We start from the raw sequence: 15,201 nt of genomic DNA, 5'->3' as shown, positions 1-15,201 counted from the left end.
AAATCTCCTCATCTCAATCTACCATCCTACCTGTGCTCTCCACAGTGCTGCACCTCCTACATCTCCTCCTCATCTCTGTCTACCATCCTATCCATTCTCTCCACAGTGCTGCACCCCTACAATCTCCTCCTCATCTCTGTCTACCATCCTACCCATGCTCTCCACAGTGCTGCACCCCCTACATCTCCTCCTCATCTCTGTCTACCATCCTACCCGTGCTCTCCACAGTGCTGCACTTCCTACATCTCCTCCTCATCTCTGTCTACCACCCTACCCGTGCTCTCCACAGTGCTGCACCTCCTACATCTCCTCCTCATCTCTGTCTACCATCCTATCCATGCTCTCCACAGTGCTGCACCTCCTACACCTCCTCCTCATCTCAATCTACCATCCTACCTGTGCTCTCCACAGTGCTGCACCTTCTACATCTCCTCCTCATCTCTATCTACCATCCTACCTGTGCTCTCCACAGTGCTGGACCCCCTACATCTCCTCCTCATCTCTATCTACCATCCTACCTGTGCTCTCCACAGTGCTGCACCTCCAACATTTCCTCCTCATCTCTGTCTACCATCCTACCTGTGCTCTCCACAGTGCTGCACCTCCTACACCTCCTCCTCATCTCAATCTACCATCCTACCTGTGCTCTCCACAGTGCTGCACCTTCTACATCTCCTCCTCATCTCTATCTACCATCCTACCTGTGCTCTCCACAGTGCTGGACCCCCTACATCTCCTCCTCATCTCTATCTACCATCCTACCTGTGCTCTCCACAGTGCTGCACCTCCTACATCTCCTTCTCATCTCCATCTACCATCCTACCCGTGCTCTCCACAGTGCTGTACTCCTACAACTCCTCCTCATCTCTGTCTACCATCCTATCCATGCTCTCCATTAGGGGCGTCGTTAGGTAAAAACATTCAAGGCTTGAGCCTCGGATGTTTTGACCAGTGCCCCGAATGTTATGCTGGCAGGGCCGGCCACTCTGACTCTCCTGCGCTGCACTGTGCAGCGCTACTCTACACCGGCCCCGCCATCCTAATCCGTATCCTGCAATAACTGAACTTTAAATCAGCGTTCATCTCAATGCTATCTTACACACTCAGCTCCGGAAACATGCAGTGCGGGTGGTGCTCGCTCACGGACGTCACGTGCCTGCTCTTCCCACTAGGTGGGAGTGTGTAAGTCAAGATAGTAATGAGATGAGCGCTGATTTAAAGTTAAGTTACTGCAGGATACAGATTACTGAGGGGATGATCTGTGGGGTTGCCCAGACGGCTATGCCCTTCACAGTAGTTATTAAGCCCTTTCAGCAGTCCCCCATTCACTGAAGAGGGGACTGCTGAAAGGGGTTAATAACTTCTGTGAAGGACCCCCATTGGATGGGGGCATGGCTTCACACGGGTGTGATACAGTGGGCTTGTGCCCCGGATGTTTTCAGACTCTAGCAACACCCCTGCTCTCCACAGTGCTTCACCCCCTAGATCTCCTCCCTGATCTCTACCATCCTACCCCTGCTCTCCACAGTGCTGCACCCCCTACATCTCCTCCTCATCTCTGTCTACCATCCTACCCATGCTCTCCACAGTGCCGCCCCCCCTACATCTCCTCCTCATCTCAATCTACCATCCTACCTGTGCTCTCCACAGTGCTACACTCCTACATCTCCTCCTCATCTCTGTCTACCATCCTACCCATGCTCTCCACAGTGCTGCACCCCCTACATCTCCTCCTCATCTCTGTCTACCATCCTACCCATGCTGTCCACAGTGCTGCACCCCTACATCTCCTCCTCATCTCTGTCTACCATCCTACCCGTGTTCTCCTCCCTCATCTCTGTCTACCATACTACCCGTGTTCTCCACAGTGCTGCACCCCCTACATCTCCTCCTCATCTCTGTCTACCATCCTACCCATGCTCTCCACAGTGCTGCACCCCTACATCTCCTCCCTCATCTCTGTCTACCACTCTACCCATGTTCTCCACAGTGCTGCACCCCCTACATCTCCTCCCTCATCTCTGTCTACCATCCTTCCTGTGCTCTCCACAGTGCTGCACCCCCTACATCTCCTCCTCATCTCTGTCTACCATCCTACCCATGCTCTCCACAGTGCTGCACTCCTACATCTCCTCCTCATCTCTGTCTACCATACTACCCGTGTTCTCCACAGTGCTGCACCCCCTTCATCCTCTCCTCATCTCTGTCTACCATCCTTCCCATGCTCTCCACAGTGCTGCACCCCTACATATCCTCCCTCATCTCTGTCTACCATCCTACCTGTGCTTTCCACAGTGCTGCACCTCCTACATCTCCTCCTCATCTCTGTCTACCATCCTACTCATGCTCTCCACAGTGCTGCACCCCTTTTATCTCCTCCCTCATCTCTGTCTACCACCCTACCTGTGCTCTCCACAGTCTTCACCCCCTACATCTCCTCACTCATCTCTGTCTACCATCCTACCTGTGCTCTCCACAGTGCTGCACCTCCTACATCTCCTCCTCATCTCCATCTACCATCCTATCCATGCTCTCCACAGTGCTGCACCCTCTACATCTCCTCCCTCATCTCTGTCTACCATCCTATCCATGCTCTCCACAGTGCTGCACCTCCTACATCTCCTCCTCATCTCTGTCTACCATCCTACCCATGCTCTCCACAGTGCTGCACTCCTACATCTCCTCCTCATCTCTGTCTACCATACTACCCGTGTTCTCCACAGTGCTGCACCCCCTTCATCCTCTCCTCATCTCTGTCTACCATCCTACCCATGCTCTCCACAGTGCTGCACCCCTACATATCCTCCCTCATCTCTGTCTACCATCCTACCTGTGCTCTCCACAGTGCTGCACCTCCTACATCTCCTCCTCATCTCTGTCTACCATCCTACCCATGCTCTCCACAGTGCTGCACCCCTTTCATCTCCTCCCTCATCTCTGTCTACCACCCTACCTGTGCTCTCCACAGTCTTCACCCCCTACATCTCCTCACTCATCTCTGTCTACCATCCTATCCATGCTCTCCACAGTGCTGCACCTCCTACATCTCCTCCTCATCTCTGTCTACCATCCTATCCATGCTCTCCACAGTGCTGCACCTCCTACATCTCCTCCTCATCTCCATCTACCATCCTACCTGTGCTCTCCACAGTGCTGCACCCCCTACATCTCCTCCCTCATCTCTGTCTACCACCCTACCCATGCTCTCCACAGTGCTGCACCTTCTACACCTCTTGCAGCTTGTCCTGCACAACTCAGTTTAGTACATAGGTGGCTGGACCACTTTGAAACACAGCCTACTTTACCTGTTATGTCAACCCCATTCCCTTATAGATTGCAAGCTCTTGCGAGCAGGGCCTGTCTCCTAGTGCTTTAGTTGTTTATTACCCTGTAATTGTGTGATTTCCTCTGATTTGTACATAAATCATCTGATTTGTAAAGTGATGCAAAATATGGAGTGGTGCTATATACATAAAGATTATTATTATCATTATTATTATTATTAGGGGCTTTTCTACAACTTCCAGGCGGCTTTTATGGGTCTCTTACCGAGAAGAGGCTTCTTTCTGGCCACTCTGCCACAAAGTCCAGAATGGTGGCGGCTGCAGAGATGGTTGGCCTTCTGGAAGTTTCTCCCATCTGCACAGGATCTTTGGCGTTCAGCCAGTGACTATTGGGCTATTGTTCACCTCTCTTACCAAGGTCCTTCTTACTTATTTTGGAGGTGCGGCTTCCATGTCAGAATTATGGAGTACACTGTGCTCTTGGGAATTCTTGGTGCAGCAGAATCCTGTCTCTGAGCTCTACAGGAAGTTCTCTCCTCCTCATGGCTTTGTTTCTGCTCTGATGCATTGTCAGCTGTGAGATTTTATATAGACAGGGCAGTGTCTTTCCAAATCATGTCCAATCCGATGAATGTACCAAAGGTGACTCCAATCAGGGTGTAAAACATCTCAGAGAACATCCAGAAAAATTTTGTTTTTCCTTGATTGATAGATAGTTAGATATTAGATAAATAGATTATAGATAGATAAATAGATAGAAGATAGATATCAGACAGATAGATAGATATTAGATAGATAGATAGATATGAGATAGATAGATATATAGATAGATATTAGATAGATAGATATGAGATAGATAGATATTAGATAGATAGATAGATAGATAGATAGATAGATAGATAGATAGATAGATATTAGATAGATAGATAGATAGATAGATAGATATATAGATAGATATGAGATAGATAGATATGAGATAGATATGAGATAGATAGATATGAGATAGATAGATAGATATTAGATAGATAGATAGATAGATAGATAGATAGATAGATAGAATTAGAATAATCTAATAATATATAAGGTCTGAACATTAATATTAGCTTATAAAGATCATTTATGAGTTCATGTATGTCCGCAGTATACCGCTACACTGTGAACATCATGTCCTTCAGTTTTAAAGAATAACAGCAGAGGGCGACCCGTCCAAGTTATCCGTCAGATGTAGATATTAGGAGAGGACACACTGGTATTTATCTCAATAACAGCCCAGAAAGGGGCCCCAGCTCTTGTTGTGAATGGGGGTCATGAACTGTGGGCCCTTGTGACTTTGTTATCACGTGGTTGATTAAAGTGTCCGCCGCAGATTAGTGTCAGCACCAGTATAATATTATAATGATATCCTCCTGCTTTGTGACAAATATTTCATGTTTTTATGGTTACTAGTTAACAAACATCCTAACATGATAGCTCAGATCACAAAAATAAAAATGAGGCAACAATATGGAGATTTACCACTAGAGGGAGCTGCTCCCATCATGAAAAATTCACTAGAACCAGAAAGTTATGGAAATATGCAAATATAGCAGAGCTGATTGTGTCATACCCGTTCTCACAGGCTCTGTAGTAACTCACTGAGCCTTAATATGATTACCTGCAGTCCTATGTAAAAACTATAAATATTAACAGACTGAGTCAAAAGACTAATTCAGCTCTGCTACAGTTACAGCAAGTATATAGCGACACCTTTATATTTGCCATCCTTTCTCCAGCTCTATACTGCTCAGTGATAATACTTGTGAACGACCACCATAAATCGTGATGCTAATTGTATAGCAGTGTTATATAGACAGCGAAGAGCACCATTATATGTAAATCTGTAATACTGTTTGGCCACAGTATATAGGTTTTACTATCTTAGAGATCTATATGGTGGTATTATTTGTACTCAGTTTGAGGATTTTAGTTAAGCACTGTATGATGCTCTTATTTGAGTATTATTAGTGTTACATTTAGTGTTTTTATTTGAGCACTGTATGGTGGTTTTATATGAGGAATGCATGGTGGTATTATTTGTGCTCAGTTTAGTAGTGTTATTTGGGCAATGTGTGACGCTATTATCTGAGCTCTCTATAGCGGTTTTGTTGAACACTGCATGGCGCCATTTGAGCTTTGTACTTTGTACTGTGTTATTTGAACCTGGTACTCTGGTGTTATTAGAGCACCAAATATTGGTATTATTAGAGTACTGTATGACAGTGTTATTTCAGTTCTGTATGTTGCAATTATTTGGACAGTGTATTGTCTTATGGCTTGAACACTATATCTTGGCATAATAAGGACTAGAGATGAGCGAACCAGACGAGATTAATTTTGTCTGAAGTTCGCCAAATCTTTTTGAAAAATTCAGTTCAGGCACAAATTGCTTCGTCCTGAACAAACCTAGTCCTAGTACAGAAATGTGCATAAAAAAAAGCTTTGTCTAAAGGGGTATGCTTTTTCATTATGGATGGAGAGCCCATGGTATGCTAAGTTCGCATGTGCAGTATTGTAGACCAGGCAATGCCGAAAACATGTGCGCAGTATTGTAGTCCAGGTGATGTGTGTGGTACGATGAGTACGTGTGCTAGGCCAGGCATTGCCCCTCTGGGTTTCTGGGAAAGATATTCAAATTCGCTTTTCTAAACCTAATGAAGCCGGCAGATGATAGACATGATAATTTCCATATATTTTTCCTAGAAATCCAGAGGAGCATTGTTTAGCATGTATCAACTAGTCTCCATAATAGAAATAGTACCCACCCAGAAGTTCCCACTAAGACCTTACTACTCCCGCCCTCCCGCCATCGCCATACATGTACATCGCTGGAGTGATAGGTAAACATGGCGCCGCTTACACGTGCAGCGGTCGTCATGAGCCCTAATTGAAATCCACTAAATAAGTCAATTAACTTAAATATTATTTACTTAACGCGTTAACCGTCAAGCTCAGCTCGGCTGCTTCTGTATCTAAGGGTAGTTTGGTAGATAGATTTTTGTAAATACAAGGTAGTAAAAAGCGCGTTTTGCTATAATCTATCTAATATCTATCTTTTTGTTTTTATTTTACAATAAAGTTTTCTTTATTGTTGTTTTTTCTTTTTCATTTTTCATGTTTTTCAGTGAAGTACATCTTTTTGAACATCTCCCATGATGCACCTGTTTGGTTCAGTGTCCCTTCATTAAGGCCCCATTCACACGTCTACAATTTCGTTCCGCACTTTGCGGAACGGAATTGCAGACCCATTCCCATTCTGGAAATGGGAACCCGGACTTCCGGGTCCGCAATTCCGTTCCTGAAAAAAATAGAACATGTCCTATTCTTGTTCGCAATTGTGGACAAGAATAGGCATATTTAATTAGTGCCGGCAATGTGCAGTCAGCAAAATGCGGAATGCACATTGCCGGAGTCCGTGATTTGCGGATCCGCAAAAAACACACTACGGACGTGTGAATGGACCCTAAGTCTACCTAATTCCAAAAATGGTTCAGCCCGTCCTTTGCCAGACACTGCTCAGCCAGAAGTGCTGACAAAGTGCTGCTGACTCCGTCATAATCATCGCTGAACCCTGTGCTGAATTGTGGTCTTCCTTACCTAATAATCACTTTGTCTTCCTCACACAACATCCCATTTAAAAGCTCTGTCACACTTAAAAGCTTCCCTCTGTGACTCGGTGAGATGGGATCAGTGACCCGCTCAGGACCGGCTCCGCTGTGTGTAGCATCTGGTTTCAGCCTTTTAAAATGTAGACAGAAATTCTTAATTAAATCTGAAGGGCAGAACCAGAGAAATCACCGTCTAGTATTGTGCACTGGGCAACAGAGAACGTTTTGGCGCAAAATGATGATTATTATTTTTATTATTAGTGTTATTTTTGTTATTATTATTATTATTAGTGTTCTTATTATTATGCAAGTTGGCATTTACTCCTTTAGACTTCAATTGAGAAGGTTACACACAAGCACGGGCACCTGTCCATCAAACCACTGTGACACCGCGAGGGGTTTGTATGGGAAGGCAGGTATTTTCCTCCCACCATGTGCGGCTGCGCTGGTTTCCAGCCAGGTGAGCTCAAATACCGGTCCATGTTTTGGCAGCACCTGGCTGTCCTTTAATAGGCAGCTGGGCTCAGAGCCAGGGCTGTGGCTGGATGCAGGCCTGCGACCTGTCCGGGAGGACGAGGGAATGACATCCAGGACTGGGACTGTTTATGCGGTACCCGCAGCATGGAGGACTTGACCCTCTATTGCGGTACCTGCAACAAGGTGTGAGTGGAACACCAGGATTTAAACTCAGGTGACTTTGTTTATATTTTGTTAACCTGCCAAGTGTGAATAAGCACTGAACTGTTAAAGACTTTGTTGTTGCCTCTATACTGCGTCCGCTAATCTGCCTACCAGCGCGAGTCCCCACACCACATAGAGAATATGCAGCCAGAAATTACCCAAAAGGGGGCTCACCAGTTCCCCATTTTCATGATGTGAGGCTTAAAGGGGTTCTCCGGGCTTTTAATATTGATGACCCATCCTCAGGATAGGTCATCAATATCAGATCAGCGCAGGTCCGACACCCGGCACCCCCGCCGATCAGCTGTACACGTGTCGTCTCTCGCCTCTCTTCCTGATCAACATAGACATGGCAGCAGTGGGCAGGAAGAGAGAAGGGAGACGGCACATGTACACTGCGCACGTCGTCTCCTCATACAACTGATCGGCGGGGGTGCTGGGTGTCGGACCCCCGCCGATCTGAAAGTGATGACCTATCCTGAGGATAGGTCATCAATATTAATAGCCCGGAAAACCCCTTTAAACAGGATCTAGCGCTGTCACTCCCATAGGCGTGCGCAGCCTATTGCATTAGGGTGTGCACCCTAAAGCACAAACACACACGCCCTGCGCACGTGTGTATGTCTGTATATATATATATATATATATATATACATAGCCTTTATGCCATTAGCCCCCATTATCAGCCCTTATGCCTCATTAGCCCCCATTATGCCTCTCATTAGCCCCCGTTATGCCTCTCAGCCGCCATTATGCCTCTCATTAGCCCTCATTATGCCTCTCATTAGCCCCCATTATGCCTCTCATTAGCCTCCATTATGCCTCTCATTAGCCTCCATTATGCTTCTCATTATCCCCCATTATGCCTCTCATTAGCCCCCATATGCCTCATTGCCCCCATTATGCCTCCCATTAGCCCCCATTATGCCTCCCATTAGCCTCCATTATGCCTCTCATTAGCCTCCATTATGCCTCTCATTAGCCCCCATTATGCCTCATTAGCCCCCATTATGCCTCATTATCCCCCATTATGCCTCTCATTAGCCCCCATTATGCCTCATTGCCCCCCATTATGCCTCCCATTAGCCTCCATTATGCCTCTCATTAGCCTCCATTATGCCTCTCATTAGCCCCCATTATGCCTTATTATCCCCCATTATGCCTCTCATTAGCCCTCATATGCCTCATTAGCCCCTATTATGCCTCATTGCCCCCCATTATGCCTCTCATTAGCCTCCATTATGCCCCCAGCAGCCTCATTTTTTATTAAAAAAACCACTTGCCTCTCTGCTCCTCGCCGCCCGCGATCCTCTTCCTCCTGCTGTCGGCTGTGCTCTGAACTGGCGCGCACAGCGTGACGTCACACAGCGCCTCACATTGTGCGCAGCCCTGCACAGCCGACAGCCGAGGACCAGGAAGCGGTGAGTACATAGCGTTCACCGTTTCCTGGTCCTCCAAAATGGAAGCGCTTCATTAGTATTCGCCGGCCAGCAGACTTGATTAGGGTGTGCTCAGGAACACCCGACACCCCATGTGCACGCCTATGGTCACTCATTTATTTACCAGGATCATTAGGGGTCCTAGTTGTCGGACTCCCACCAATCAGAAAGTGTTGAAATTAGAGATGAAAGTGAATTCCCTAAAACTAGTTTCAGGTCTTATTCTAACAAATAGGTCAAATAAATAGATTTAGGTCCAAATCCATCAGACCTGAATCAAAACTGCTCCAATCAACCTGAAAATTGGTATTTGACACTATGAGGTCTCCTAAGACCCACATTTTTGCTCTCTCCCCCCTGCCACCACCCTTAAGCTCTTGAATGCAATAGTAAATCGTGTCTGAGCGACACCGACATATATAGCTCTGGGTAAACGCATGTTTGGCAGCGTTAACGAACAGTCCAAAAATAGTTGGTTATTGGAGCAGACGCCTGCTGGTCTGTATACACACATGGTGGTACTGGAAAAAAGCGGTGGCTTGTTCTGAAATAAAATACGATTATTGCAGAGCTCACTTATAAAAGGTAGAAGGATTTCAGGAGGTTTTTAGGAAGAAAAAGGCACAGTTGTGCAGCGTATTCAGTAAAATGTGTGCTGCTAGTGTTAATGTTGCTTAAATATGCTAAAAGGGGTTCTCCGAGCTTTTAATACTGATGACATATGCTCTGGACAGGTCATCAGTATCTGATCAGTGGAGGTCCGACACCAGTGACCCCTGCCGATCAGCTGTTTGAGAAGACACCGGTTCTCCTGTGAGCGCCGCGGCCTAGGCCGAGTGACAACTGGTTCGTCAGCCAAGTGGCCCAGGAATAGCTCATTGTTTCCTCGCCACCAAATAAATGGCCATCGTAATTTTTTGCGGATCTGTTTTTTGCAGGACTGCAAAATACATACGGTCATGTGCAAGAGGCCTTATGCGGACAATAATAGGACATGTTCTATCTTTGAAAGGAATGTAAAAACGGAAATATGGAAATGGAAGGCATACGGAGTACCTTTCTTTTTTTTGCGGATCCATTGAAATGAATAGTTCCGTATACGGATCGCAAAAAACTGAACATAAACGGAAAAAGAAAATGTTCAAGTGCATGAGGCCTAAGGCTTTCGTGTGCGCTCCGTGGCCATATTGCGGACCGCATTTGCGGATCCGCAATACACGGGCACCGTTCCGTGTGCATTCCGCATCACGGATGCGGACCCATTCACTTCAAAAGGTTCGCAAATCGGGAGATGCGGAACGGAAGCACGGAACAGAACACTACGGAAGCACTACAGAGTGCTTCCATGGGGTTTCGTCCCGTACTTCCTTTCCGCAGAAAGATAGAACATGTCCTATCTCTTTGCGGAACGGCTGGATTCAATTAAAATGAATGTGTCCACGATCCGCTGCAGCTGCCCCACGGACGGTGTTAGTGCATTGCGGCCTGCATTTTGCGGTCCGCAGCACGGCCACGGGGCGCACACACGTGTGTGCAGGACGTGTAAGGGTACTTTCACACTTGAGGCAGAGTGATCCGGCAAGCAGTTCCGTCGCGGATCCATCTTACAAATGCATTGCAAGAACGGATCCGTCTCTTCGTTTGTCATCCGGAGAAACGGATCAGTTATATATTTTTTTCACATTTTTACGGATCCGGCATTGCGGTATTTTGGCACTAATACATTCCTATGGAAAAAAATGCCTTTAGGCAAGTGTTCCGTTTTTTGGGCCGGAGATAAAACCGCAGCATGCGGTCAAAAAAGACTAAACTGAAGACATCCTGATGCATCCAGAACTGATCGCTCTCCATTCAGAATGCACGGGGATATGCCTGATCAGTTATTGAGCCCCTAGGACGGTACTCAGTGCCGGAAAAGAAAAACGTAAGGGTGAAAGTACCCTAAGTCACAAAGGAACATAGCGGGCCATTTTGCGCAATTTGTCCTAAGCGAATTGTCTCAACTTCCGATTCATTTGGAGGAAGAATTTTAGTGAAATTTGTGTCAAACCTGATTTGCTTAGAATCAGTTCACTCTTCTCTGTTGTGGGAAATTTTGAGTAATTACACCCTAGCAAAAGTATAGACAACGCCCTGATGTCAGTGCAGATACTGGGGCACATTTAATAATCCTGTCTAACTTTTTGACAGTACGAACTTAGACTAGATCATTGAAAGGGCATCTGTCAGCAGTTTTTTCCCTATGGCCTGTCACATGTGCTCCTGGCAGCTGTTGACATCTGTGTTGGTCCCATGTTCCTATGTGCCCGCATTGCTGAGAAAAATGATGTTTTAATATATGCAAATGAGTCCTCTAAGAGCAACGGGGGCGTTGTCATTACACCTAGAGGCTCTGCTCTCTCTGCCACGCCCTCTGCACTTTGATTGACAGGTCCAGGAAGTGAAAACGTCATCGCACCTGGTCACACCTGTCAATCAAAGCACAGAGAGAGCAGAGCCTCTAGGTGCAATGGTAACGCCCCCGTTGCTCCTAGAGACTCATTTGCATATATTAAAACATCCTATTTCTTAGCAAGGAACATGGGACCAGCTGCTGACAGATGCCAAATTTATCCCAGTGGCTCAGGCCAGATGATAAATTACAAGGCTGGACACTTCTGTATAACTTTACATCACTTATCGGCTTGCCCTGGGACATAACTTTTTTTGTTAAAATTTTGGGGCTTCTTAAAGGTTTTTTAGGGTAGCCCATTGGGTCCCCGCAAAAACCCACTTCAATTAATCTAATGTCGCCTGTAGAATGGATGGATGTCTTTTTCCAGCCGTATAAACGATGTTGCTGTAATAATATGTTACTATGTAACTATGACAACACATTACAAGAACCGAGTGTTAACAATAACAACCTCCCGGACTTAACCAGTTTTTAAAATACGTTGTCCAAAAAAAAATAAAAAAATCCCACACACCTACCTTCTCTTACAAAACAGGAGACCCCAGGAATGAAATCTGCAACAACTGTAGCAAATTTCAAGGTTGAGTACCATAGTGATCAATGGAGATATCATGCAATGTATGTTCAGACTGAATGGGCCGGAGGGAAGGAAGACCTATGTGTGGCCGATCGGCTCATACAGGGGCAGGAAACAATCTCTGGATATTATTCAGGGCAAATAATTAAAACAAGTTTGATGCGCTGAGTTCTCAGCTGTATTGCTGGGGAGATGTGAATGTGATTACTTCCCCTGAAACATACGGCTTTGTTCCCATTGTGAGCCGTGTTTTTATTAAAATTAAAGAAAATAAGTTCTTTCAAATCCCTGCAGTAAGAGATTAGAGCTGGACAGCTGTCTGTCTTACTGTGCATAGTCAGGGTTCTTATGGGGAACAGAAATATTATAATTGGGGCAGAAAAAAGTGACAAATAGACATTTTTGTTGCTGTTAAAAATTCTCCAGAAATGTTTTATTCAACAGTTCGAACCTCCAAAAAGGTACCAGGAATTACGAAAGGATAACGAGTCTTAATAATGCCTGTGAAAAATATGGATTTTTGGAAAGGACATAAAACTTCTGTAAGCAAGTAGAGGATCAGATACAAAAGGGAATTTCCTTTTTTTTTTTTTGCAATGGTTAAACTAGAATGATAACCAACTGTACATAGGCAAATGTCCCTAATACCACCATATGCATCATACCTAAGGCTCTATTATAATACTGCCCTATATGTACAAGAAAATAACCAATATACCTACTATAATGCTGCTCCTATGTACAAGAATATAACTACTGCAATACTGCCCCTATGTACCAGAATATAACTACTATAATACTGCTCCTATGTACAAGAATATAACTACTATAATACTGCCTCCTATGTACAAGAATATAACTACTATAATACTGCTCCTATGTACAAGAAAATATCTACTATAATACTGCTCCTATGTACAAGAAAATATCTACTATAATACTGCTCCTATGTACAAGACTATAACTACTATAATACTGCCCCTATGTACCAGAATATAACTACTATAATACTGCTCCTATGTACAAGACTATAACTACTATAATACTGCTCCTATGTACAAGATTATAACTACTATAGTACTGCTCCTATGTACAAGAATATAACTACTATAATACTGCTCCTATGTACAAGTATATAACTACTATAATACTGCCTCCTATGTACGAGAATATTACTACTATAATACTGCTCCTATGTACAAGAATATAACTACTATAATACTGCCTCCTATGTACAAGAATATAATTACTATAATACCGCTCCTATGTACAAGAATATAACTACTATAATACTGCTCCTATGTACAAGAATATAACTACTATAATACTGCTCCTATGTACAAGAATATAACTACTATAATACTGCTCCTATGTACAAGAATATAACTACTATAATACTGCCTCCTATGTACAAGAATAATTACTATAATACTGCTCCTATGTACAAGAATATAACTACTATAATACTGCCTCCTATGTACAAGAATATAACTACTATAATACTGCTCCTATGTACAAGAATATAACTACTATAATACTGCTCCTATGTACAAGAATATAACTACTATAATACTGCTCCTATGTACAAGAATATAACTACTATAATACTGCTCCTATGTACAAGAATATAACTACTATAATACTGCCTTCTATGTACAAGAATATAACTACTATAATACTGCTCCTATGTGCAAGAATATAACTACTATAATACTGCTCTAATGTACAAGAATATAACTACTATAATACTGTCTCCTATGTACAATAATATATCTACTATAATACTGCTCCTATGTACAAGAATATAACTGTTATAATGTTACTTCATATAGAAATTAATCTGCATTACGCTTGCTTGCTGTTTCTGTATCTGCTGGCAGGTCTGTGGGTCAATCTCTGTTATTGATTTACAGTCTGAAATGTTCACCTTAAACATTGATGTGTTTAGTTCAGTCATTATTTGGGTTCTTGGATACATGAAGGACGTCTATTATAAGTGAAGACATTTCATGGGCAGTTGAACCAGATTTCAGCAGATAGGCGGTACGTTGTTAGTGAGTCTTGGTCTTGACTTTTTGGCTTTCCATTGCCTGAGTTCTCGGCGCTCTCCCGCTCCACTGCTCATTATTTCCCTCATACACAATAATATTTTTGAAGCATTGGAGATTTTTTTTTCTGCTTGCTTCACAGCATCTGTCTGCACGATCATCAGGGAAATGATGGGGCTCAGCTTTAAAATTTAAGTAGGTCAGCTCAGTATTTATCTTTTGTGCTGGGTATGAAAAATATACATGAATCACGTCAGACCAATTACTGCTGTTGTGATCTTCAAAGATTGTGTCCTGCTCTAGAATACGAGGAACCACCTTGGTTCTGCACCATGTCACTTTCTCTTGGCTGTTCTGCAATCTGCTTTTGAACAGTAAATCTAAGTAAATGTAGGGGTAAGAAGATGAGGGCTTAGCATTTCAGCAATTTAATTATACCCCAAGTATGTTGGTGTAGAAAGTACTAGTTGTATATGGCTATATCGTCATCTAATATGGAACTTCTAATAGTCAAGTCACTCCAATATTGGGTTACTGGGAAATGCCCTTATGGTGCAGCATAGGGTTGATTGGGTTGAAAACTAGAATCCACCCATTTTATCCCTATGCCATGCTGTAGGGCGATATAAAAGGAGATGGGTGCAAAATGTTTAAATTTTAAACTAAATTCTGAGGGATGAGGTCATGGTATACCAGTAAGTCAGAGCATCTGGATGTGTGTTTTTTTCCCCCCCGTGAAGATGTTTTGTTAATCATTTGACTGGCTTTCTCAATTAAAAAGACTTGTACAAGGAATCTCCGACATTAAACACCGGTGACTCTTTCTTTAGTCAACATAATCTGTTAATCATAATCAAAGTGAGATCAAGGATCTCATTGAGTTAATATATTGATTGCCTTTACTTAACTGAAGCTATTAGGTGTGATTAAACTATCTTGGGAGAGGTGGTAGAACAGCATTGTGAGTAGAAGACATAAATGATCATCTCTGTTAATGCTTGGTTTCTCAAGTTTAACATGAATAACTACTTTCACACCTCTTTTGATGAGGGATGAAGCAATGTCCACCACTA

Source organism: Bufo gargarizans, chromosome 3 (assembly GCF_014858855.1).
Source record: "Bufo gargarizans isolate SCDJY-AF-19 chromosome 3, ASM1485885v1, whole genome shotgun sequence".
NCBI lineage: Eukaryota > Metazoa > Chordata > Amphibia > Anura > Bufonidae > Bufo > Bufo gargarizans.
The sequence above is the reverse complement of the archived record's forward strand: the minus strand, read 5'-3'. Positions refer to the sequence as shown.